Consider the following 25,451-nt stretch of genomic DNA (forward strand, 5'->3'; position numbering starts at 1 on the left):
TGGAGAGGACAAAGAAGATGAAATTACAGTTAGGATATTACTGTCTCTATTTTCTCATTCTCTAGCACAGCAAACCACTGCTCCATCAGTCTTGGAACTGAACAACAGCAAGCAGTAAAGAACATCCTCGATCAATTAGGAAGGAGACATGAAAACATCCCAGATGTAAACATAGTTTCAAGATAGACAGACTAACATTTGTACAAGGGAAGACTGAAGGAGATTACTTTTGAAAGCAGCATCTGACAAAAGCATCCATGTTGTAGTGTTTCATGAATGAGCGTATGGATGCCCAAAGGCTTTTAAGCAAAGTATGCTGTCATGGGATAAGAGGAAAGGTCCTCTTATGGATTGGTAACTTGTTAAAAGATAGGAAACAAAGGGTAGGAATAAATGGTCAGTTTTCAGAATGGAGACAGGTAAATAGTGGTGGTCCCCCAGAAGTCTGTACTGGGACCAGTCCTATTCAACATATTCATAAATGATCTGGAAAAAGGGGTAAACAGTGAGGTGTCAAAATTTGCAGACAATACAAAACTACTCAAGATAGTTAAGTCCCAAGCAGACTGCGAAGAGCTACAAACGGATCTCACAAAACTGGGTGACTGTGCAACAAAATGGCAGATGAAATTCAATGTTGATAAATGCAAAGTAATGCACATTGGAAACCATAACCCCAACCATACCTATGATATGATAGGGTCTAAATTAGCTGTTATAATTTAAGAAAGATCTTCGCGTCCCAGTGGATAGTTCTCTGAAAACATCCACTCAATGTGCAGCGGCAGTCAAAAAAGCTAACAGAATGTTGGGAATCATTAAGAAATGGATAAATAATAAGAGAGAAAATATCATATTGCCTCTATATAAATCAATGGTACACCCACATCTTGAATACTGCGTGCAGATGTGGTTGCCTCATCTCATAAAAGATATATTGGAATTGGAAAAGGTTCAGAAAAAGGCAACAAAAATGATTAGGATTATGAAAGGGCTTCCATATGAGGAGAGATGAAAAAGACTGGGACTTTTCAGATTGGAAAAGAGATGACTAAGGGAGGATATGAGAGATCTATAAAATCATGACTGCTGTAGAGAAAGTAAATGAAGAAGTATTTACTCCTTCTCATAATACAAGAACTAGGGGTCACCAAATGAAGTTAATAGATGCAGGTTTAAAAAAAAAGGATGTATTTTTTCACACCACACAAAATTAACCTGTGGAACTCCTTGCTAGAGTATGTTGTGAAGGCAAAGACTATAGCAAGGTTCAAAAAAGAACTAAATAAGTCCATCAATCGCTATCAGCCAGGATGGGCAGGGATGGTGTCCCTAGCCTCTGTTTGCCAGAACCTGGGAATGGGTGATAGAGGATGGCTCACTTGATGATTATCTGTTCTGTTCATTCTCTCTGGGGCCCCTGACATTGGTCACTGTCAGAAGACAGGATACTGGGCTAGATGAACCTTTGGTCTGACTCAGTATAGCTGTTCTTATGTTCTAAATAACTGTCTGACAAATCTTGAAAAGAGGCTCTGTATTTCTCTGCCCACTAAGTAGTCATTCCCCTGATGGAATGAGCAATGATATCTTTCCCCATTGGTTCTAAAGGTGATTTAGTAAGTGCTTGTAATACAAGATTGAAACTCCACCTTTCCACTGGGCATTGGATTGGGGACATTTGAGGCAATGCTGCTTTTAGAAAATGGGAGTTACATGGATGAAGCAGATGACTAGAAGTAAAAGGATAAGACTCATGATTATCAGGACTGAGACTTGCAAGTTCAGACCCTTATGAAGGTCCAGAAGTTCTTCTGTGATGAGTCCAGAGCATTCATCTTCCTTCTCATGCACCATCAATACTAAATCTTCGATATACCAATATAAGCTTGGCTGGTGGAAGGTTTTCTGAATTTGAGAAGAAAGTCATCCAACTGTTGGGAGAACTAGGTTTTAGGAATTATAACTATTTAGATACCATGCAGTGAACTTCAGATGTGGTAGGTGTAGGTAGCTCAAGGGGACCAGTGAATAAGATATTAGGAGGTATAATGTCCACCATGGATACTACCTGTAACATACTTCAGTCTGAAAAACCAAGGGCTACTTGTTCAGTGATGGTCCTCAGATTGCAAAATATCTTGGCTGTTCCAGGGTCAAAAGATATTCTTGGCAATCCAGCTATCATGAAGAACAACGGAAGACTCTGACATGCTGATGTCTGGGGTTACTAAGGAATTATTTGATTAGTGCTTTAATTTTGACGTAAGAGTTCACAAGTTGGGATAAAGGTGCTCTTCACTACTTACTATTGCACTGCATAGGAGCGTACTGCATAGGAGTCCTAGTCATGGACTAGGAACCCAAAGTGTTAGATGCTGTACAAACAGAGAATAAAAAGACAGTCCTCTGCCCTAAAAAAACTTACAGTCTAAGTTTTTTTAGGGCAGAGACAAGAGATGGATACTGACAGACTGACAGGAGAGTACAAGGAAACAATAAAATAATATTGGTCAGTATGATGGGCAGTGGTCTCACCACACCATTGGCTTAATCTTTGTCAAAAATTTTGTAAGTAACACAGAAAAAAAATTTTCTAAAGAGAATAATTAAGTACACCTCTACCGCGATATAACGCTGTCCTTGGGAACCAAAAAATCTTACCACATTATAGGTGAAACCATGTTATATTGAACTTGCTTTGATCCACTGGAGTGTGCAGCCTCACCCCCCCGGAGCACCACTTTACCACGTTATATCCAAATTCGTGTTATATCGGGTGGCGTTGTAGAGAGGTAGGGATGTATCTTTAATATATTTACAAGGAACACGTCCCCCAAGCTTGAGGAACAGCAAAGTTGCATGTTTGAAAGTTTAACAAGTGGGCAATGGAGGACGGCATCATGGGCCAATCAGAGGCTGGATTTGTTATCACAATTACAAATCAGACAATAGGTAGGGTTGGAATAGGCTGGAAAGGTCCTTGAGAGTTAAGACAAGTAGCTTATGTTTGACGAGACAGAGAAGGGGAACCCAAGCAGAAGGATGCAAAGAAAGAGCTGAAAGGATCAAAGCAATTGGTTAGGAAAATCTTTGTAGCAAGATTCTGAATGGATATAATCAAGACAAGATTGCATTTGTCAAGGCCAGAGAAAAGGACTTTTCAATAACTAAAACACAAGATGATGAGAGCCTGGACAAAAGTTTTAGCTGTGTGGATAGGTAGTAAAGGCCATATCCTAGACATGTTATGTAGAAAGAATCTGTAACCTATGGACATAGCCTAGATGTGATGACCTAGAGGGTTCCGTGTCAAGATGATGCCCAGGTTATGAACCTGAGGGGCAAGCAAGCTGATGGTGTTTTCTACAGTGATTGTGAAAACAGGTAGCAGAGCTGGTGTTTTTTGGTTGGTTGGTTGGAAATTTTCTTTGCGGTGGAGGGGTGTTAAGAGCTCTGTTTTATCCATGTTGAGCTTGAGCTGATGGCTAGACATTAACAAGAAGATGTCAGAGAGACACTCTGAGATTTTGGTTTGGTCAGAAGCAGACAGGTCTGGAGTAGAGAGGTAGATCTGTGAGTCTTCAACATACAGATGGTAGCTGAATTTGTCTTTGAGATAAGACAGAGGGTTAAGAGGAGAGGACCAAGGATACACAGAGATAAGATACAGAGCAGGGATCGGCAACCTTTGGCATGTGGCTCGCTAGAGTAAGCACCCTAGTGGGCCGGGCCGGTTTGTTTACCTGCCACATCTGCAGGTTCAGCTGATCGCAGCTCCCACTTCCTACGGTTCACCATCCTAGGCCAATGGGGGCGGTGGGAAGCGGCACGGGGTGAGGGATCTGCTGGCTGCCGCTTCCCATCACCCCATTGGCCTGGAGCGGTGAACCATGGCCAGTGGGAGCCACGATTGGCCAAACCTGCGAATGCGGCAGGTAAACAAACCGGCCTGGCCCACCAGGGTGCTTACCCTGGTGAACCGTTTGCCAAAGGTTGCCGATCCCTGATATAGAGGGTTAAGAGGAGAGGACCAAGGACACAGGCCTAGAGGTTGGATGAGGAGGATTCTCCAAAGGACACACTTAAGGAGCAATTAGAGAGATTAGAGGAAAACCAGGAGAGGACAGAGTCACAAAAACCAGCAGAGGATAACATTTCAAGAAGAGCATGGTCAGTAGTATTAAAGGCAGCTGACAGGTCCAGGAAGATATGGATGGAGTACTTGTTCTGAGACCTGGTGGGGCAAAGTCATTACAGACTTTGGTGAGAGCAATTTTATTTGACTGCAAGGGATGGAAGATGGATTGGAAAAAGGTCTAGGATGGAACTTGAGAAAAGGAACTTTAGACAGCAATTGTAAGTAGTATGTTCAATGAGCTTAGAGATGAAAGGGAGAAGAGGCAGTAGTTGGAGAGGCAAGTGGGGTCAAGTGTGGGGTTTTTTTTTAATATGGGAGAGACTAAAGCATGTTTGTATTTTAAGGAGAAAGAGCAAAAGGAGAATGATCAGAGGTGTAGCCGTGTTAATCTAGATCTGTAAAAAGCATAGTTAACACAGATTCTGAACGTATCCTAGCTTCACGGGAGATCAGAGTTCTAACCAAACCCTTCCCACAGTCCTATGTGAGATGGACACTTGCAGCAGGCAGCACAGATTCATTGACCTAAGGTAAGTAGTTTAAGATCAGTTCATATTTATCAAATGAAAAAACAGAAAAATAAATAAGCAATGAACTACTGATATTAATAGGTCTCTTCAGTTTCTGCAACTTGCTCTTCTACCCAGCCTCCACCTGACGGAGCTTATTCTAAAATGCGGGTTTCTCAGCCTAAGGGATTGCAAACTATCCCGGAGGATCACAATCACCCTAACTTTCTCTATGGATACATAAGACGATAGTTCCGCAACCATTCCTGTAAACTGTTGCAAAATGGGTCACAGTATAGAAAAGAATGCCTCATTATTATTATCCTTTCCCTGAGTGACGTTACACAGCTAAATTATTATTAAACATAATACAGCCAAACCACCCCGAAGAACAGATATGCTGATTAGCAAGTTTAAAAGCAAGCAGTGATGTCTGCAAATCAATGGTAAAACTAATATGCCCTTGCTGTCCTGCTAACCATCATAAACTAGAAATGCCTGGAAGGAATAGTAAGAGTTATTCACATTTCCTTGCTGTAGTAATTTCTTCCCCTAAATAAGGGAAAGAAAGCACCAGTTTCTCAGTCAGTGTCACATACTACTTGTTCTCCTTTGTCATCAACATGCATGTTTTAGCTCAAATCTTTTGAAAACACTGCTAGATGTTGTAGCATGTTTTGGAGGTTAGGTTTGGGTATTGTATTGCAGCCACATAGCAGAATTGGTATGTGCAAGGAATTGCAAAACATAATGACAACTTTGTAAACCACAGATCTGTACAGAGCTCTTGGTGTAATCAGATGTATTTTTCATAACAGTTCATTTTAATCATATTAGGCAGGCAGACTGAAACGATGCAAAGTAGCTCAATTATAATCTTTAAAAGCCCAAAGAAAGGTAGGAAAAACTAAGAAGGAATATAAAAAATAATTTCAGATGAACTCAAATATGAAGATATAAAACTATCCTAACAATCACAACTGTAAACATTTAAGTTACAATAACAGACTTTCAGTAAGATAAGTATGAAGACACTCACCTTCACACCAGACATACACATTTTAAAGGTAACAATTCATTCAGACATTCATTGCTACAGTAAAAATCAACCAAAGCATCAGTCTTTCACACGTTAGTAGTCTATATATCTTAATAGATTTGACCAGACAAAACACTAAAGTGTCTGAAATAAAATTTACATGGCACCTTAAAATTTTAAAATCTATTGTATGAAATATGAGATCTTTACAACATACATAGTGTTAGGAGACTAAGTTTGCTGTTATCCTTAGTTGTTTCCCCTGACCTTCTCATAGCAAAGGATTATCAAAAAGTCTGTAGTTGCCCAATATGGACATCATTTAAAAAAAAGAGAAAAAAACAACAAATTAATGGGGGAGGCAGTTTGGGTTAGAGGCACCCAAGAGACCCCAACCCCACAACAGAAAACAAAATTTGTCCCTTACTGTGATGTCTGAGTGAGAACCCTAGGGTAGCAGTAGGGGAAGGCAGAATCCCTGCCCCAAGAATTTACAGGCCCTGATCTTGCAAGCTAGTCTTCACAGGCTGACCCTTTCAATGGGCTTCACATGGGTTCAGGAATCCACTTGTACAAAACAGCTTGCAGGATTAAGGTCAAAAAGTCAAACAGGCAGAAACTGATGAAAGAAGCAGAGGATAGTAATAAAATACATCAATAAAGTGGTCAAGGTGATCACTGACCACCTAAGAACGCAATTTTTTTTTAATAAGAATGTTTTTTGTTTTGGTAAAATAGATTATGCTGAGCTGCCCATAACCTTTCTATATCAGCCAATTGTAGGAATCCCATGGGTCCCAATATGGCCATTGCAAGGGTCCACAAGGAAGCAGGGATTGTATACAAGGTTGGCTCCACCACCCTTGGTGACCCGCAAGGCCCTCCCTGAAGGAAGGCGGATTCCCAAAAAGGCATGTAGGAGAACCCTTCATGGAAACCAAGACGACCAGTTGGGAAATGTTATCCTCCACATCCAGCTCTTGGGGGGTGGGACAGTCAATGAGAATGGAGGAGACTCCTGTTCCATGGAATGGCCACTCAGAGACTGAGGTCTCAGTACTAAGAGATGCTCAGTACCTGACAAGGTCCCTTGAATATCAGAACTCCTGAAGTACCACAGAGGACGCTGGTACCAAGACCACAGCCAAGGTTGCCATAGCTGGACCCAACAGTACTGGTGATGATGTGCATACTGCATGCATTGCAGATGCCAGGTGCTGATGCACGCTCAGTACTGAGGATATCAATTGTACAGACAAGTCTCCTGGGGGAAAAGAGAGAGAAAAATAATCCTCTCACCTAAAACTAACTATACTAAACATTAAACAGTAACTTACAACTATAAACTAATTTTGAAGAAAAAGAAAACGCCGAATACACTCTAGGCAGGGCAGCAGAGAAGGAACTAAGGGTCGTTTGCCTGCACACCCCTATATAGCTGTAGTGTCTGTCATGATGGGGCATGTATGGGCCAAACAGATGCTGCTAGCTAGAAATCTCCTAACCAGGGCTCTAGAGGAGCATGTGCATCTGAAACGGAGTAGCCATAGGGACACTATTCGAAGAATGTCTCTTCGCACTCTGTCATGAACCAGCACTTTTTTTTTTGTCAATTTTCTCATTTCTCCTCTTTTCTATTTTCCTAGTGTAATTTTTGTTTTCACATGCTTTTGCTGACTACTCACTTCTTCCCTGCATCTCAACTCAGCTCTAGCAGCTCATATTCTCAATCCCTTCTTCCATTCACAAGGTTACCAGTTGCTAGGTGTACAGAATGAGCAGAGCTCATTGTCGTGGGAACAAAGACTAGAAGCTTGGATGCGTGGTCTGTCTTCTGAGCAGCTCCTGCAGACAGCTATGTTAACAGTGACAACAGAAGTTGGCAGGGAAAGTGGCTGGCTTTTGAGAAGGCACCTGCTGCTTTCCCTGTGAACAGCACACCATGTTTGGGTGGATCTGCAACTTTCTGCACCTAAATTTATTTTTCTATGCCCCTTAGCTCCTTGAACTAGTCTAGCAACCCACAGGTTGCAAAACATTCTGCACAGTGCAAATGTCCATATTATTACATTAAATAGTTTAAATACTTTTCATTTATAAAGTATTCATCCTTAATTTTATTATTTCAAATACTAAGATCAAAAGTGTCAATAAAAGAATTTATTCTGACTAGTAAACTCCTTGAAGTGGTAGGAAAAATGTAATTTTTATGATTAAACAACCTGACAGTACTCTATTGAACTCCTGACAGTTTAAAATGTATCCTATCAGCCTCTACCAACCTGCTTGTCAATGCATAAAACCCAGATAATGGCCAGGTAGAGCTATGTACTATTTTTAGACGAGTTAGCCCAGCTAGTTAATGGTTAGCTGATGTTTCATACATGAACCCAATTTTTCTGAAGTTTAGAAGTCAGTCATTTTCAGTTATTGTCCTGAAACTAGATAAACAAGTTGTCCGTAAAGATGACTTTTTAAAATGTAGTTCTTTTCATTTTTTTCTATTTCATGATTACACACACCAATATCAGATCCTTATTCATTCAGACAGGACACGTAAATCTAGACTCCTGTTTCAACTAGATGTCTAAGCCATACTGATTGGTAAAGTTCTGAAGATTACAACATGTGGTACTGTTAACTTGAAACTAAACTATATCTCTTATGGGACAGATATAACTTGAAATTACCTACCATTCCACAGGATAGTTAATTAACAAGCTTTAATTAACTCGATGATCTTCAAGAAGCTATCCCATTAAAAAAATGGGAGTGGAGGCTAAGAAAGCTGGAGATAAGTTTACATGTGATCACCAACTCAAAAATAAACGAGTAATTAAAAATGGAACACAGGTTGGTAAGTCACCAAAACTTACCATTATTTTAAATGTCTAGTCAGAGGCTTATGTGATGGACATTGGTGATGTCAAACCAGTATACTAATTAGCAGAGAAGCTAAGAATTGAATTGGCACAGAGACAAGTTACTCTTTCTCCTAATGGAAATCCCTGCAAGTTATGGTTGAGGTGCAAAGACAGAGCAAAGTAGATAAAATATGAACTGTTGCTGCATGTTGCATGAACTTCAGCTTCAATGTTATCATTTCTAGCATTTTCCACAAACTATATTCAATTATAAGATAATAAAGTCAAATGTAAAAGAACACAACTGTTATAACAGTTTTAACAAACACAATATCGTAGTATGTTGAATGAAAAAAACAGCATGAGGTTTCACATTTTATTTTGAACAGGTAGATTAACAAAGCATTTAAAATCCTGTTTATGGGAGGAAAAAAACAACAAAATTTACCATGAGAGAGATGAGGAAGATTGATGATAGAGTAAAATTCAATGCCTTTGTTACCCACAAGAAGTATTTTGAAATATATAGGAAACTATTTTTAAAAGGAAACAAGGTAGAGAAGGACTTGGCACTAGTCACTCGGCAAAATTCTATGGTGACATGGATGTGGGGGGGAGAATTAGGCAAACTCCTGCTAACCTATATTTCTTTAGACAGCTACAGATGATCATTGTCTCTCTACTACCTTCCACAGCAAGTCTATGATAACGACAAACTTTATAAAGGAGACGATGTTTCTAGAAGCTATGAAAACTATGAGTTTGAGACAGTAATAGCTCCTTTCAGCAAAAAAGGATATCAGTACTTTAGCCAACCAAGATCATTAAACACTTGCTGCAAGAGATCCTGACAAGGATCTTTGCTGAAGTGCTGTAAGGCAGACACAGTATGAATTATTAGATGTAGCAAAGAAACAGGCCTAAAATGTAAGGGATAATGTTGAGGCCTTTGGGATAGCATTAACAGCTTGTCTGAAACATTCTGGACACAATTTCTTTGCCTCGTATGTAAAGGAGGAAAACTTTGACTTTCATTAGAATTCAAAGGTGTGAATACACTTGCCATACACTCAAGTGCAGGATGAGATCTGAAATGGTTTTACATATTCGACTAAGTCCAATACATTGATCTCTCTTGACTTCTTCCAAATAATAGTTCTTCATCAGTTGAACAAACAGAGTAAGTATACTCTGGTGGCTAATCAGTATGCATGTATAGTAGACACTAGGCCAAAAGACAAGATTAGAAGTGCTGTGTCCCTATACAACAAAAATAAATAAATAAATAAATAAAACAGCGAGCTTCTGATGGGGATGTATCTTAGGATGCTTACTGATATCCTTATGATCCAATTGCAGTACATCTTCTAGTTTCCTTTCTGTTCCTACACTGGCTTTTAGTTTGTTCCCCGATCCAATTTCAGGTGTTTGCTTTAACCTAGAACGCTGTATAGTTTTGGTTCTGTATACCTCAGAGATTTGGACAGTTGTAATCAGATGAGGTTCTTAAATTAGAAGTTCCTTAGTTAGGAGGGGGCTAGAAACAGGGTGTTTTCAGCAAGGTGTCCCTGTTTTTAGAGTTCAGCTCATGTCATGCTGCAAGGCCTATCTGGTCACCCATGCTTGCATCCCCACCACCCCCTATAAAGGATTGATTAATTAACTGTGAGGGATCCAGGAGGCTTTTTGAATATTGATCCATATTACTCAGACATATGAGAGTCTCGGTAGCAGTTTAAAAGACAGCATTTTCTTACACTTATCAATTGCACAACTCATGCTATGTCAGCTTTAGCTAATGTGTTCTGCTAGGGTGACCAGACAGCAAGTGTGAAAATTGGGATAGGGAGTGGGGAGTAATAGAAGCCCATACCAAAAAAAGCCCCCAATATTGGGACTGTTTCTATAAAATCGGGACATCTGGTCACCCTATATTCTACATACTAAAATATCAATTGCTTTTATCTGCTATGAAAAAACATTCCATTCTTAAAAAAAGAAAAAATTATACCTTTATACACCAGCAGCTTGCAGGAACATGTTTTATTCACACCATTCTCCTCACAGTTGCATTGCAACTGTAGTTCAACCACCATATTATAATACATTTTAGAAACAGTGACTGAGCAAAAGACTATCTACTTTCATATTTTAATGCAAAAAACCTTTACTTTGTACATGGGATCCAAAGTAAGGCTTTTGTTTTTCCTTCAATCAAGAAACAGTGCATTCCCCTTCTAACTTTTTCCTATAGCACGAATAAGCACTACCACCCTTTTTCTCTTTGTTTTTCATCTTGCACCTGTCATGTATAGGTGTGTTATAGACAAAGATGCCTGATGCTTGTCCCACACAGCTTATAATATAAAATATAAACATAATGCGACAATCAAAGACAACAGAGATGGAAAGGAAGAAGAATGAAATAAATATTACAACAAAAGATCAGGTGGTAAATTCAGTTAGCTGTAAGGTGACCATATTTCTCAAAGAGAAAACAAGACACTATGTGGGGCTGGCCCAAGTTGCTTGCCTGAGCCTTCCACTACCCCAAGTCCTCTCCCCCCCCCCATATGTGGGGTTGGCCTGAACCCCTCACCCAAGCTGCCTCGCCATGCGGGGCTGGCCCATGCCACTCACCTGAGTCCCACCACACAGAGCTGGTGTTGCCTCTCGCCACCCTGAATATTCCTCCGTGCCCCGTTAGGGGGCTGCACTCCACTTTTTTGGAAGAACTGGGCATTTGCCCCATTTGCTCTTGCCAACTAATCATCAGTTGGCAAGAGCAAGCAGGACAAATGCCTAGTTTTGACAAAAAACTCAGGACGTTCAGGACAGGGCTTAAAAAATGGAACTGTCCCATCCAAAAAAGGGCATATGGTAACCCTAGTTAGTTCTGAATGTGTTCACAATAGTTCTCTTTAAGGGTGTGCTTTTATATGTATTAATAAAGTTGTAAGTGATATTTCTTGAGGCTGGAGGAGTGAGAGGTATTACAGGAAAAGAAACGATATGGTCTAAGAAGAAAGAGGAGGACGACAGGGCTGTCAGGGTGTGAAGGAGGGCGTGAAACATGATGGCTTGGATACAGGGTACAGAAAAGTCAGATGGCAGGATATGGGAAACATAATATAAATGCCTGTCTAATAGTCATCTTAGTAAAACTCTAAGATAAAAACAGTTCAGAACTACTTGCTTCAAATTATGTTGGGAGACAACTGAGGCCGTGACAGCTTGCCTCTCACCCTAGGTATCTGTTGCTGCTCCTAAATGGCTGGCCATAAGCACAGGGGCCTTGTATAGGTCTCTCCCAGAACTAAGGCAAAAAGTGGGTTGCAGATCCTACTCTTTCCCTCTAGTTCAAGCTGCACTTCCCGAAACCATATTTATAGATTATAAGGGCAAAAGGAACCACTGTGATCATCTGACCACCTGTATTTCACAGGCCATAGGTCTTCCCTGTTTGAACTAGAGCATATATTTTAGAAAAATATCCAACCTTGATTTTAAAATTTCTATGGATGGAGAGTCCACCAAATGACTGTTAAAAATAACCTGTTAAAAATCTATGCTTTATTTCTAGTCTGAATTAGTCTAGCTTTAACTTTCTGACACTGGATCTTGTAACACCTCTGCTTGCTAGGTTAAAGTGCCCTTTATTATGAAATTTCTGTTCCCCACAGAATCCCCATAGAATAGAGATTCTTATATTCTGTGATCAAGACACCCCTTAATCTTCTGTTTGTTAAGGGCTTGGCTACACTTGCAAGTTAGAGTGCATTAAAGCAGCCCCAGGCACCCTAACTCCCAACTGGTCCATACTGGCAAGGCACTTAGAGCACCTGGACTCTGCAGCTGCAGAGGTGTTGCATTACTGTGCTTTGATCGGCCTCCAGAAACGTCCCATAATCCCCTTAAGTCAAGTGGCCATCCTTGTCATTGTTTTGGAATCGGCTGTATAAATGCTGATATGCCCTTTCAAAGCTCGGTTTCTGACAGCTGGCATGCTTATCTGTTTCGGGACAAAGCAAGCCATTAGTGTGGAATGTTGCTTGCTGTGAGCATGAGAGGCGCGCAGGGGGAGAAGAGGGTCTGAACTTACAAGACAGCATGCTGCCACACTCTCAGTACCCCAAAAACCCACTCTCTCTCTCCCCACATACACACAACATACTCCCTGTCACACTCCACCCAACCCCCGCATTTGAAAAGCATGTTGGAGCCAGCTGAACGCTGGGATAGCTACCACAATGCATTGCTCTTTGTAGCGTTGCAAGAGCTGCTAATGTGGCTATGCCAGTGCGCTTCCAGCTGAGTGTGTAAACACTAGACAGCGTTTTCCCTGCTGCGGTCTCCGAAACTCCCAGCGCTCTACAACTGCAAGTGTAGCCAGGCACTAAAATAAATAGATTATACTCTTTGAGTCTATCACTACAGGTTTTCCCACGTTAAAAACCATTCTCATGGCTCTTCTGTGCACCCTCACCAACTGAAGTGGGTGTGGTAATATCTTTTATTTGACCAACTTCTGTTGGTGAAAGAGACAAGCTTTTGAGCTACACAGAGCTCTTCATATCTGGAAAAGAGCACAGTGATTGTCTGGTTTTACCCACATAGTTATTCGAGCACTTACTTCATTGGATGAAGTATGTGACATGATGTGCACAGGCAGAAATTGTGGAAAAACAACATCGCTTGCCTCATAACCTAAGTCGTGCAGAAAGCAATGCCATCCACAGCCTCAGAAACCACCCTGACATTATAATCAAAGAGGCTGATAAAGGAGGTGCTGTTGTCATCATGAACAGGTCTGACTACCAAAAGGAGGCCGCCAGACAACTCTCCAATACCAAATTCTACAGACCACTTCCCTCAGATCCCACTGAGGAATACACTAAGAAACTGCACCATCTACTCAGGAGATTCCCTACACTAACACCGGAACAAATCAACATACCCTTAGAGCCCCGACCAGGGTTATTCTATCTACTACCCAAGATCCACAAACCCGGAAATCCTGGATGCCCCATCATGTTGGGCATTGGCACTCTCACTGAAGGACTGTCTGGATATGTGGACTCTCTACTCAGACCCTATGTCACCAGCACTCCCAGCTATCTCCGTGACATCACTGATTTCTTGAGGAAACAACAATGCATTGGTGACCTTCCAGAAAACACCATCCTAGCCACCATGGATGTAGAGACTCTCTACACAAATATCATACACACAGATGGAATACAAGCTGTCAGGAACAGTATCCCTGCTGATGCCACAGCACAATTGGTTGCTGAGCTCTGTGCTTTTATCCTCACACACAACTATTTCAAATTTGATGACAATATATATCTCCAGATCAGTGGCACCACTATGGGCACCTGCATGGCCTCACAATATGCCAATATTTTTATGGCCAGCCTGGAACAATGCTTCCTCAGCTCTCATCCACTCACGCCCCTTCTCTACCTATGCTACATTGATGACATCATCATCATCTGAACCCATGGGAAGGAGACTCTGGAAAAATTCCACCACGATTTCAACAGCTTCCACCCCACCATCAACCTCAGCCTGGACCAATCTACACGGGAGGTCCACTTCCTAGACACTACGGTACAAATAAGTGATGGTCACATTAACACCACCCTATAGCGAAAACCTACCGACCGCTATGCCTACCTTCATGCCTCCAGCTTCTATCCTGGGCACACCACATGATCCATTGTCTACAGCCAAGCACCCAGGTATAACTGCATCTGCTCTAACCCCTCAGACAGAGACCAACACCTACAAAATCTCCACCAAGCATTCTCAAATTACAATACCCACACGAGGAAATAAGGAAACAGATCAACAGAGCCAGTCGTGTACCCAGAAGCCTCCTACTGCAAGACAAACCCAAGAAAGAAACCAACAGGACTCCACTGGCCATCACATACAGTCCCCAGCTAAAATCCCTCCAACGCATCATCAGGGATCTACAACCCATCCTGGACAGTGATCCTACACTTTCACAAGCCTTGGGTGGCAGGCCAGTCCTCGCCCACAGACAACCTGCCAACCTGAAACATATTCTCACGAGTAACTGCACACCGCACCATAGTAACTCTAGCTCAGGAACCAATCCATGCAACAAACCTCGATGCCACTCTGCCCACATATCTACACCAGCGACACCATCACAGGACCTAACCAGATCAGCCACACCATCAGCGGTTCATTCACCTGCACGTCCACCAATGTAATATGCGCCATCATATGCCAGCAATGCCCCTCTGCTATGTACATCAGCCAAACTGGACAGTCTCTACGGAAAAGGATAAATGGACACAAATCAGATATTAGGAATGGCAATATACAAAAACCTGTAGGAGAACACTTCAACCTCCCTGGCCACACAATAGCAGATCTTAAGGTGGCCATACTGCAGCAAAAAAACTTCAGGACCAGACTCCAAAGAGAAACTGCTGAACTTCAGTTCATCTGCAAATTTGACAGCATCAGTTTAGGATTAAACAAACTGTGAACGGCTTTGCCAACTACAAAACCAGTTTCTCCTCCCTTGGTTTTCACACCTCAACTGCTAGAACAGGGCCTCATCCTCCTTGATTAAACTAAACCTCGTTATCTCTAGCTTGCTTCTTGCTTGCATATATATACCTGCCCCTGGAAATTTCCACTACATGCATCCGACGAAGTGGGTATTCATCCACGAAAGCTCATGCTCCAAAACATCTGTTAGTCTATAAGGTGCCACAGGATTCTTTGCCACTTTTACAGATCCAGGCTAACACGGCTACCCCTCTGATGTTGTGACAGGCATGTATATGAGTTTGAAAGGTGTGCTGTGGGGAGTATCGATCATCATAACAGTGGGGATATATCTGCAGGTTTTGCATCTGTTGTTACTGCAGGGTCTGGTGCCACTCTGAGTTGGTGTTTCCTGGTCTATCAGGAGCTTGCTTCTGATGAGCTTGAAGAGGTTGCAGAGTTGTTTGAAGGCCAGAAGAGGGGGCTTGGGACAATCACTACTCTCTCAACTGAACTCTCACAAAAAACTGATAAAAGATAAAAACACTGCATCACCTGTGGGCAAACATTTAAAAATAAAAACGATCACTCCATATCCAACCTCTCAGTCCTCATCCTTAAAGGAAACCTGCACAACAACTTCTAAAGAGGAGCCTGGGAGCTGAATTTAATAATTTTGCAACTAAACACTAGAAATCATGTTCTTAATAAAGACATTGTGGTAATAAACCATAAATCCAATCTGTAACCCACTAATCCCCCTTTTTTTGTCCTATGACTGCAGAGGTGCTAACTGGCCACTTCACCTTGAATGGTCTCTTAAAATATGTGTTAACTACTTATGCTAAACAATCAGTTCCACCTTCTATTTAGCCTGACACTCTGGGTATGGCTACACTTGCAGCTGTACAGCGCTGGGAGTTAAATCTGTCTTCGTACAGCTGTGTAGGAAAAGCGCTGCTGTGACACTACACTGACAGCTACCAGTGCACTGTCGTGGCCACATTTGCAACGGTGTTGGGAGTGGTGCATTATGGACAACTATCCCAGCGTTCAAGTGGCTGCAACATGCTTTTCAAAAGAGGGAGGTGGGGTGGAGTGTGACAGGGAGCGTCGGGGGAGAGAGTGGATTTCTGGAGCTGACACTGTGTCAGCTCCCTGCCTTGCAAGTTCGACCCCTTCCCCCACCCCCTCTCATTCACTAAATGCAAATAGCCTTCTTTGTTTTTTTCAGCTCACAGACCAGATAAGCAGCTGCTCCGAAATGGAAACACCCCCCCCCCTGCTGCTTTTCTCCTCAAGCAAACACTAGCTGTGGATGTTCCAAAGGGATCCCCTTGCCTGCCTCTGCTCGAGCAAACAGTAGCTGTGTTTGTTATTTAGACAAGCAGCTCCGGGAGCCCCGAGTTCACAACAAAACAAAGAGAGGCATCACAACAAAACAAAGAGTGTTATCTTTGCTTAAAAGCATTATGGGAAGCTTCCGGAGGTCAGTTACAGTGCAGTAAGATTAATCACTGTTTACACTGGCACTCCGTTCTCTTTATTCCTCTCGTTGAGGTGGAGTACATGCAGCGCTGTAGCCAAGGAGATACAGTGCTGTATGTGCCTTGCCAGTGTGGACGAGGAGTGAGTTACAGCGCTGTAAAGCCACCACCAGCGCTGTAACTCTCAAGTGTAGCCAAGTACTTTCCAAGACCTAAGAAGAGCTCTGTGTATCTTGAAAGCTTGTCTCTTTCACCAACAGAAGCTGTTCCAATAAAAGATATGACCTCACCCGCTTGTGTCTCTAATAGCCTGGGACCTACACAGCTACAATAACACTGCAAACAATTGATCAATATCCTTCTTGAATTGTGGACGCAAGAACTGGATATTCTATTCCAGTAGCTGTCACATTAGTGCCAAACACAGAAATTATACTATCTTCCTATTCCTACTTGATATTCCTATTTATACATCCAAGAATCACATTAGCCCTTCTACCCAAAGAATCCTGCTGGGAGCTCAGGTTCTGCCGATTATCCACCATGATGCCCAACTTCTTTTCAGAGTCACTGCCTCCCATGATAGAGTTCCCCATCCTGTAAGTATGGCCTGCATGCTTTGTTCTTAGATGTATGACCTTACATTTGGTCATATTAAAATGCATAAGGTTCACATAAGGAACCTACTGGAGTGATCCAGATTGCTCTGCACTAGTGACCTGTTCTCTTCATTATTAACCTTCTCCTTATCTTTGTGGTCATCTGCAAACTTTATCTGCAATGATTTTATATTTTCTTCCAGGTCACTGATAAAAATGTTAAAAAGCATAGGGCCAAGAACCAATCCCTGCAGGACCCCACTAAAAACACATTTGCTCAGTGATGATTCCCTGTTTACAATTGCATTTTGAAACTTTCTGTTATCCAGTCTTTAATCCATTTAGTGTGTGCTGTATTAATTTTGCACTATTTTAGTTTCTTAATCAAAAGTGTTGTGCTGGACCAAATCAAATGCCTTACAGAGTTCTAAGTATGTTACATCAACCCTATTATCTTTATCAGCCAAATCTGTAGTCTCATAAAAAAAAGATACTGTTAGTTTCACAAGATCTATTTTTCATTAACCAATGTATCCCTTTTTAATTATTAGCACATTAGCTTTCTTCCAGTGCGCTGAAACTTCCCTAGTGTTACAAGATGCATTGGAAGAAATCAACATTAACAGTCCCGAGAGCTGTTTTAAAACACACACACACACACACACACACACACACACACACACACACGTTTGGATTTTATTCTGTTTGCACATAACAAATGTAATCAAGTCATGATCACTTGTACCTAAGCTACCACTAGTTTTTAGCTCTGTAATCAATTCCTCTTTATCTGTCAATATGAGGTCTAATCTAGAATTTCCCTATGTTGGATGCAACACTGAATTAAGAAATTGTCATCCATAATTTTTAGAAATTCAGAGGATGTTTTAGTGCTACCAGCAGGAGACCACCAGCATATGTCACTCAGATTGAAGTCCCCATTAAAATGCAGCTTTTTCCCCCCAACGACACATTATAGATAGGTGCTTCATGAGACAGTAATTTTTTTCCCAGTGTGATTTGGTAGCTTCTAGCAAATACAGCTAGTACTCCATCTTGTGCTTTATATGTTAGAGCCTTATTTTAAGAAAAAAAATCTAAAAAGAGGTGGTATGGAGGAGGGATTGCCATTTTCTTTGGGAAAAAAATTCTTAGCTCTTCACCTTTGAATTACACATTAATCAGACTTTTTTTAAACCATCACCTTTATCACAAAATAATATCAGGCCAGAATTTGCAATAAATATCCCTGGAATTAAAAAAAAAAGTGGTGAACATATACAGAAGAATGGCATGAAAGGGATTTATTTTAAACAGTTTCAAGACAACAACTGAAGTGTACACACTAGAAAAATTAAACAACAAAAAACACTACGTTTGCATCATAGAATGGGAAAGTCTATTATTATTGCCAACTTGAAAATTTTATTTACATGTTGTACATTGACAAATTTTAACAGACTAGATGTGAAAAAGTTAAACAATTACTGATCTTGCAGCGACTGGGGCTTCTCCACCTACACCTTTTTTTTTAAAAACTGTGGCCATGGTTACACTGGAGAGTTGCAGCGCTGCTGGTGGGTTTACAGCGCTGCAAATTAGTAACTGTTCATACCTGCAAGACACATCCAGCACTGTAACTCCCTGGCTGCAGCGCTGGCTGTACACCTGGTCTGCTTGGGGTATAACAATTGCAGCGCTGGTGATGCAGCGCTGCTCCGCAGGTGTGGCCACCAAAAGTGCTGTAATTGGCCTCCAGAGTATTAGGAGGTATCCCAGAATGCCTGTTCACAACAAACCGGAAGATTGGGCTTCCCGGAGCTGCTTATCGAAAAAACAAACACAGCTCCTGTTTGCTCGAGAAGAGGCAGGGGAATTGCTTTGGAATGTTCACAGCTGTTTGCTTGAGGAGAGAAGCCACAGGGCGGAGAGGGAGGGCGGAGTCTGTGTTGGAGCTCAGAGTGCATAATTTGCATTTAGTGAATAAGAGAGGGGTGGGGGAAGGGCTCGAAACTTTTAAAATGATCGCAGGTTGGTGATGTGTATGTTCCAGTCCTTAGAACTTGCAAGGCAGGGAGCTGACAGCTCCAAAAATCCACTCTCTCTCTCTCTCCCCCACGCTCCCCCTCACCCCTCTCTTTTGAAAAGCACCTTGCAGTCACTTGAACGCTGGGATAGCTGCCCACAATGCACCACTCCCAACAGCGCTGCAAATGCTAAAATTTGTGGCCACACTGCAGTGCTGGTAGCTGTCAGTGTGGCCACACTGCAGCGCTGTCCCTACACAGCTGTACGAAGACAGCTATAACTCCCAGCGCTGCACACCTCCAAGTGTAGCCACATGTGTTTGATTTAAGACAGGATTCCTTTAGCCTCTAGTCTAGGTAAATATGTGAGGGGGATTCAAATTAGAAAGGTATTTACAAAGTTAAAATTGCTACTCAAACTTGCTAGTTGAATCCTGCAGAACATGCTTGCATTTGTTATTACAGAAGATGCCATTTCAAAAGACCCATTTTGCAAAACATAAAAACCCATTATGTTCGCTCCAGTTTACATACAATTTGGAATGAAAATTAGGAGCAACTGAACAGTAAATGTAGATTTTGCTGACAGTACAGGATAGTCAGACAGACTGGATTAAAGAATAATTTATATATTTCCTATACAAATTGTGATCTCAAAGAAATATTTAGCAACACAGCAGCACTGATAGAATACCATCCAAAAAACTGTTCATGGCTGAAGACATCTGTACTTGATCACTTATTTGTAGCAGGATCTTCAGAGCACAGTCATCTAAATGACAAAGAAGATGAAACAAATCTAACAAAATATATAGCACATTGTATCTCAATATCATATGCTTGCATAAACCTCATTTCCACAGACTTCGACTGACACTGGAATATAATGAACTGCTTCATTTACTACAATACTAATAGACTTCTAATGACATCATAATGGCTAACACAACGCTCATTGACTACTATTAATCTAGCGTGTGCCAAACAAACATAGAACGTAACTGCATCAAAACAGCATCCATATGGTTGTCCAGTGTACGCCTTACAATTACATTCAGCGGCATCATTACATTCATTTTGCTTTTGAGAAGCACAGTGATGAACATACACAGAAGAATGGCACGAAAGGGATTTATTTTAAACAGCTTCAAGACAACAACTCAAGTGTACACACTAGAAAAATTAGTTATTTGGATCCATAAGACATATGGGCACAATTAAGTAATACCACATCAAAATATGCTGTTAAAACCAAAATTGTATATTCATGCAATAACCACACACTTTCTGTATTGAATAGGATGTCAGGTGGCAAAATATCTTAAGCAAAAGCCCATAGCTCTATATATTTGCTACAAGCCACAGCTTTGCAATTCTACATGATACCCACCACCTAGCTGTCCCACTGCTGGCTTAGGACCTCATACACTGCACTTCTACCTTTCATCTAAGGACATCAATGCTTACAGGCAGTAAGCTTCACTACAGCTCTAAGAGGGAGGTAAACATTCAAATTTATATATTGGGAAACTGAAATACAGAGATTAACAGCCCAGTCCTGCAAGATGATGAGTGCTTTCAACTCAATTTCAACACAAGTCGAGAGAGCTCAACACCACACAGTTTTAAGCCCAGTAAGCTTAAGTATTAAGATCAGCAGGGGCCAGGAACAAAACCCACATCTCATGAATTCCAATCCTGTAGGCCATACTCACTTTTTTAGAAAACTTCAGACACCATTATCCTTGCTGAATGATTTCCCACTCATCAACTTTGTTGTTTGGCTGCTAGTCCCAAACACATGAAGAACAGATATGAATAGCAGATTGATTTTTTTGCCCATTTAGAACAAAATGACCAATTCCTGAATGAGGGACTCCTTCCCCTGATAATTCAAATATGACTCTCTGTTCATAGTGTACTATCTTAAAAGTAGGTTTTGGGAAAAGCTAGTGTCCTTTATAGCTGGAGGGGCTAGTCTTACAGCTTTTGTGGTTTTTATGAACTGATAAATTAGGGGAATAAATAAGAAAATAAAAAATAAAAAATAATAAATTAGGGGAAAAAAGTTACTCGCCTTCTCATAACTTGTTCCTTGAGACATGCTGCGTATGTCCATTACATTGTAGGGGTGTGTGCAGCTAATGTGCCCATGCTAGACTCTTCTCCCCAGTGGTAACAGTAATGGGGCTCACACCCTGGCTCCTCATGCTCCGAACAGAGGGTATAAAGGGTGGAAGCCACCCCACCCCACCTTTGGTTCCCACACAACAGAATGCTGACAGTAGACTCTGATGCACTGGGGAAAAAAAGGGCAGGTTGTGTAATGGACATGTGCAACACATCTTGAAGACCACCGGTTAAGAGGAGTAACTTTTTTCCCTTCTTTGTGTTTGCATTTGTCCATTATATTGTAGATACTTCCATGTTGTTATGGAGGAGGTAGAGCTTGGAATATAAGAACAGCCATACTGGGTCAGACCAAAGGTCCATCTATCCCAGTATCCTGTCTGCTGACAGTGGCCAATGCCAGGTGCTTTAGAGGGAATGACCAGAGCAAGTAATTATCAAATGACCCATCCCGTCGCCCATTCTCAGCTTCTGTCAAACAGACGCCAGGGACACCATCCCTGCCCATCCTGGCTAATAGCCTTGACGGACCTATGCTCCATGAATTTATCTAGTTCTTCTTTGAACCGTGTTATAGTCCAAGAAACCCAAAAGGCTTTTGTCCTGTCCAGGCAAATAGCCAAAGCTCTCCACACATCCAGCGCATGCAGCCTTCATTCATCCTTGTCAGCATGCAGCTTTGGGAAGAAAACAGGTAAGTATATAGACTGGTTCAGATGAAAATCAGATACCATCTTTGACAAAAACTTATATCTATGTCTATAACTGAGTTTATCTTTGTAGAAAATGGTATATATGGTGGACCTGTGACAAGTGCATTTAGCTCTCCTACTCTCCTAGCCAAGGTGATGGCCTCTAACAAGGCCACCTTTTCTAAGAAGTGTAGAAGCAAACAGGAAGCGAAAGTCTTGAATGGGGTGTCTATAAGGGCAGAAAAAATTAAGTTCAAGTCCCAAGGTGGTGCTAGATCCAGAATGGGTGGGAATAATATATCTAGACTTTTCAGGACCCTGGTTGTGATAGGATTAGTAAAAATAGTTCCATCATCAATTCAAGGGTGAAAAGTTGAGGTAGCAGCCAGATGCACCCTAATGAAGCTGAGGGCTAGACCTGACTCCTTAAGAGTGAGAGAGAGAGTCCAGAATTGATTGAATTTTAGTTTGAGCATGTGACACATTAAGGGAAGTCACCCTGATGGAGAAGTGCTTCCATGTACTAAGGTAAGCCTCTCCAGTGGAAGGTTTTATACTATTGAGGACATTTTGGACTGCCACCTCACTGTGTGTCTTCTCTGCATTTAACCACTGATGACCATCCTGTGAGGTGTAGCAACCTGAGGGGTCAGTGCAGCACGGGCTCATGATTCCAAGTTACGAGGTCTCTGGTTAGTGGCAAGAGAAAAGCTTCCTAAGTAGGGAGCTTTTGCAGGTCAGACCATCGCAGCTGCCTTTGCCAGGGTGGAGCTATAAGGATCATTCCATGGAACAGGACACATCTGAGACTGACCCACAACTGCTACCCATCCCTGGACCATGACCCTGTTTTGCCAAATCTCAAACAGATCCACCATCTAAAAACCCTCTACACAAAACACCAAAGCTAGAATGGCCACATTGAGAGACCATTCATGGTCAAAGATGAAGAATCTACTCAAGTGATCTTCAGGCCATTTTAAATACTTGGCAAATGAGACCGTGAGAGTGACTGAGCTCTGTATGCAGAAATTCCACAGTTTGACTGCCTCTGTGCACAGACTGTCTGACTAGGCGCCCCCTTGTTTGTTCACATCTGTGAGCATCTACATAGTTTTGCCCTGCACATGAGGCAGGAACTGCTGACATGCACAGAATACTGCATGCAACCCAAAAACATTTATGTGTAACCTGGCCTCATGGGCAGTCCACAAACCATGAGTCAGAAGATTACCCAAATACACTCCCCACTTCATGACTGAAGCATCCATTACCAAAGTCACATAAAGGAGAGGTAGAGAGAAGGGGACTCCCTCACAAACATCATCTTGGCTCATCCACCTGCTCAGAGATGACAACACCCTGTCTGAGGTGCATACCAGCTTGTCTACATGGTGAATCTGAAAGCAATAGATTGACTTGACCTTGCCTACCTTACTTTGAGGTGGAGCCTGGCATGAGGGGTCACATATGTACATGCAGCCATGTGACCTAAGAGCCTGAGAAAATTCCTCACTGTGGTTTGTGACTAATCCTTGAGAGATGCACAGAGGTTCCATATAGTCTGGAATCTGGGAGAAGGCACAAAGGCCTTGTTGAGTATAGGACTGTTTCAATAAACTATTTTTTGTAGAAGTGATAACATGGATTTCTTTGCTTATTTTCAATCCTAGGATGCTGAACAGACTATGAGGGATAATGGCCTCTACCTGACATATGATGCAACCTTGAATCAACCAACTGTACAGGTAAGGATATGTGTGGACATCTCTCTGGTGGAGGAAAGCTGCTACCATTGCTATGTGCTTGGTGAAAACTGTCAATGCCGATGGCAGACTGAAGGGCAAACCTCAGGAACCTCCTCTGACCAAAATGGATCATCACACAGAAGCAGGCATCTTGGAAGTTAAGGGCAGCATACCGTCTCCTAGATATAGGGAAGGGATAATAGTAGCAAGGGATACCATATGAAGCAGAAAGTAGTTAAGGATATTAAGCTCAATGGTAATTGGGACAAAATACAACATAGTTTTACAAAAGTTAGATCGTGCCAAACCAACCTGATCATCTTTGAGACGGTAACACATTTTTTAGACAAAGGAAATGCAGTGGATCTAATTTATCTCGATTTCAGCAAGGCATTTGATATGGTTCCACATGGGGAATTATTAGTTAAACTGGAAAAGATGAGGATCAATATGAAGACTGAAAGGTGGATAAGGAACTGGTTAAAGTGGAGACTATAATGGGTCATACTGAAAGGTGAACTGTCAGGCTGGAGAGAGGTTACTAGTGGAGTTCCTCAGGGATCGGTTTTGGGACCAATCTTTTTATTACTGACCTTGGCGCAAAAAGTGGGTCTGTGCTAATAAAAAGTTTGTGGATGACACAAAGCTAGGAGGTATTGCCAATACAGAGAAAGACCAGGATATCATACAGGAAGATCTGGATGACCTTGTAAACTAGAGTAATAGTAATAGGATGAAATTTAATAGTGAAAAGTGCAAGGTCATGCATTTAGGGATTAGTAAGAATTTTGGTTATAAATTGGGGACACATGGCAGTTGGAAGTAACAGAGGAGAAGGAGAAGGACCTCGGAGTATTGGTTGATCACAGGATGACTATGAGCCGCCAATGTGAAAAAAACTAATTCGGTCTTGAGATTTCCAGTAGAGATAAGGAGGTGTTAGTACCATTATACAAGGCACTGGTGAGACCTCATCTGGAATACTGTGTTTAGTTCTGGTCTCCCATGTTTAAGAAGGATGAATTCAAACTGGAACAGGTACAGAGAAAGGCTACTAGGATGATCTGAGGAATGGAAAACCTGTCTTATGAAAGGAGACTCAAGAGTTTGACTTGTTTAGCCTAACCAAAAGAAGGCTGAGGGGAGATATGATTACTCTCTATAAATATATCAGAGGGATAAATACCGGAGAGGGAGAGGAATTATTTAAGCTCAGTACCAATGTGGACACACGAACAAATAAATACAAACTGGCCATCAGGAAGTTTAGACTTGAAATTAGACAAAGCTTTCTAACCATCAGAGGAGTGAAGTTCTGGAACAGCCTTCCAATGGGAGTAGTGAGGGCAAAAGACATATCTGGCTTCAAGGCTGAGCTTGATAAATTTACAGAGGGGATGGTATGATGGGATAGCCTAATTTTGGCAATTAATTGATCTTTGCTTATTAGCAGTAAATATGCCCAACAGCCTGTGATGGGATGTTAGATGGGGTGGGAATTGAGTTACTACAGAGAATTCTTTCCTGGGTGTCTGGCAGGTGAGTCTTGCCCACATGCTCAGCGTTTAGCTGACTGCCATATTTGGGTCTGGGAAGGAATCTTCCTCCAGGGCAGATTGGCAGAGGCCCTGGGGTTTTTTCGTCTTCCTCTGCAGCGTGGGGCACGGGTCACTTGCTGGATGAT

The 25,451-nt window shown here is 41.8% G+C and overlaps 1 protein-coding gene across 5 annotated transcripts in view; it reads right to left on the minus strand.

Moving 5' to 3' along the window:
* WASF1 (WASP family member 1) overlaps window positions 1-25,451 on the minus strand; it is a 204,648-nt gene that overhangs the window by 115,886 nt on the left and 63,311 nt on the right. Inside the window, exon 2 of one of the 5 annotated variants that reach the window (XM_030556113.1) lies at window positions 19,892-19,969. The exons of 3 other annotated variants lie outside the window; for them this stretch is intronic. The gene's annotated coding sequence lies outside the window, so the exon portion shown is untranslated. Of the gene's footprint in view, window positions 1-6,766; window positions 6,785-19,891; window positions 19,970-25,451 lie in introns of those variants that run through there. One more of the 5 variants, XM_030556116.1, reaches the window with a different exon arrangement.

This window comes from Gopherus evgoodei, chromosome 3 (genome assembly GCF_007399415.2).
Source record: "Gopherus evgoodei ecotype Sinaloan lineage chromosome 3, rGopEvg1_v1.p, whole genome shotgun sequence".
Lineage (NCBI taxonomy): Eukaryota > Metazoa > Chordata > Testudines > Testudinidae > Gopherus > Gopherus evgoodei.